Source organism: Dipodomys spectabilis, unplaced genomic scaffold, assembly GCF_019054845.1.
Source record: "Dipodomys spectabilis isolate Male_0828 unplaced genomic scaffold, ASM1905484v1 ptg000123l, whole genome shotgun sequence".
NCBI classification, from domain to species: Eukaryota; Metazoa; Chordata; class Mammalia; order Rodentia; family Heteromyidae; genus Dipodomys; species Dipodomys spectabilis.
In genome coordinates, this window is record NW_024870800.1 from 1,484,521 (window position 1) to 1,487,229 (window position 2,709).

Here is a 2,709-nt window from a genome sequence, read left to right on the forward strand (position 1 = left end):
TTACTTTCAATCCATTAGCTCCACAAAGGTAACTCAGTTAGATAAATAAGTACTTGAAAAAGCCATCACCTTTGGACCTAGCTATAAATTCTTGAAATTACAATCAAATCCCAAATGAAAAAGACTTAAAATAATTATTGACACAAAATATTTCAAATATGAGCAATCGACTGAACAATATAATTTTTTCCAGTATTCACAGAATTTTAGGGAAATAAGATCAATTGCATTGTTAGGAACAATAAGGTTTCCTTGTTACAAATAGGCACCCAAGGATATAAGCCTGTTTAAAGATTGCATCATTAACTACTTAAATTTAGAGGACACTACATGCTTCAGCAACACGTATACCCAAATTAAAATACAGAGATTAACATGGCACTTGCACAAGGATGATATGAAAATTTGTGAAGTATTGCATATTTTTCATTCTTCAGATTCAAGAAATGAAAAACAGTTATTAAAAAGCTGATTACAAAATTGCAAATGTAATAATACATGTAATTCATATAATTAAAAGTTAGTTTGACCTCAGTGTATAAAATCTTCACCTTAGAAAGGCCTTTACATAGCATAACTTTTACAAAACTGTTGAAAATAGACAACTTTGTCACTTTCTCCAAAGAAATAAAATAGTATAAGGACCTAGGAAAAAAAAAAGAATCTTAAACTGTTTCTATCTGGAATGCAATCTGAAAGGACATACAAATGAACCTATATATTATAAAACAATGTAGAATTTAGAGTATAACTAGGAGAGAATAAAAAAAGATTATGGACATTATACAAACATAGATTATAGAATATTTTAAAATATACTATTTTCAGACAATGACCAGAAATACTTTAGTTTCTCTACTACTCATTTCAAAAGATAAGTTAAAATTATTTCTGATTAAAAAATAACCAACTCTGCAGAAATCATTATAGATGTATATAAAAACTCTTGAATATATTTTGACATCAAATGCAGGCAATTCACTTGGAAGTATTCCACAGAATCCATGAATTTTTACAGTAAGAGATTGTTGTTGCCAGGCGCCAGTAGCCCACGCCTATAATCCTAGCTACACAAGAGGCTGAGATCTGAGGATCTCGATTCAAAGCCAGCCCGAGCAGGAAAGTCCGTGAGATTCTTATCTCCAATAAACCACTAGAAAACTGGAAGTGGAGCTGTGGTTCAAGCGGTAGAGCACTCTCTTTCAGCCAAAGAGCGCAGGGATAGCACCCAGGCCCAGAGTTCAAGCCCCACAACCAACCAAAAAACAACAACAACAACAACAACGAGATTTCTTTTATTTAGATTGTGAAAATATTTTGTATGGACATAAAAGGATGGACTGTCATTTTTGAAATTTAAGAAACTTAACCAAACCATTAGGACTGAGGAGAACAATTTGTACAGCCTTCCACAACTTCAAAGATGTAGTGATACATAATTTTCTGTTTGGCCATATCAAATGCAGTTTCTTCCAAGTTGTTCTTCAGGCCTGGATTGACATAAGGGTTCAACAGAAGTAGATCCAAAGTATCTTTGCTATCTCAATACTCAGCATCAAGATGCAAGGGGGTCAAGAGGCCTTTAGTATTGGCATTGGTATCTGCATCATGATGAAGTAAAAAAGAAGCCACACTGGTATTATTCCAGATATATGCACTGTGCTGGGGTGTCCAGCCATCTACAGTTACTGCATCTGCCGCTGAGCCACCAACTCATGGAAAATGTCTAAGTGTCCACTGTAGGCTTCCCAATGAAGTTGGGTATATTCATCGTCATCCCTAGTATTCACATGAGTGGCCTTTTAGGAAAGTAGTCTCCACACTGTTGTAAGCTGATTATTTTCAGCAGCCCAAAGAAAAAATTTGTTTCAATCCTTCTCCATTTAATTCTTGCAATTGATATCATTCCTCACTTGTTCATCTTGTTCCTCATTTTCATCATAATTGCCTAACCAGAGACTTTGAATGCCAATGGGAATAAGGTGTCCATGTATTTCCCTACATAGATTGAACTGGTCAGAAATATCCAGTGAATTTTCTGCATATGTTTTTTCACCATGATTTCTATTCTCTTTTTCCATTATTACTACTCAAAATTATTCTAACTTGAGAGTAGGGAATTTATGGAGAGCAGAGGAAAAATGTTCCTCAATATTCAAAGGTACAGACTCAAAATGAGGACCATGGGTGTCTTTATGTGCAGCTTATTCTAAGAATTAGAAAATATGAAATAATGACTTCTATAAAAATGATCTGGGAAATGTCAGAGCAGAAAGTGAAATGAGGAAACCAAAAACATAAAAGCAAAATAAATTAGGATAATTATGTAGCAATAATATCATGCTGATTCTGAACTGCTGTTTGTTTGTTTCTTTTTGGGTCCGGGGGTGGGGCCTGAACTCTGGGCTTGGGCACTGTCCCTCAGCTCAAGGCTAGCGCTCTACCACTTGAGCCATAGTGCCACTTCCGGCTTTTTTCTTTTTGCTTATGTGATGCTGAGGAATAGAACCAAAGGCCTCAGGCATGCAAGGCAAGCGGTCTACCACTGAGCCACCTTCCCAGCCCGATCTATTGTTTTGATTATATTCTCTAAGAAGAAAAAGCGAGGATAGATAGCAAAGGACTACTAATATGTTTGACTTCTCATTAATCACCTTCAATCACCAAAATCACATGAAAACAATAGACAGGCCTACTTTATTAGATGAA

The 2,709-nt window shown here is 35.4% G+C and overlaps 1 pseudogene; it reads left to right on the forward strand.

The window, feature by feature from the left end:
• Positions 1 to 330: 330 nt before the first annotated feature.
• LOC122115648 lies at positions 331 to 427 on the forward strand (annotated as a pseudogene).
• The last annotated feature ends 2,282 nt before the right edge of the window (positions 428 to 2,709 follow it).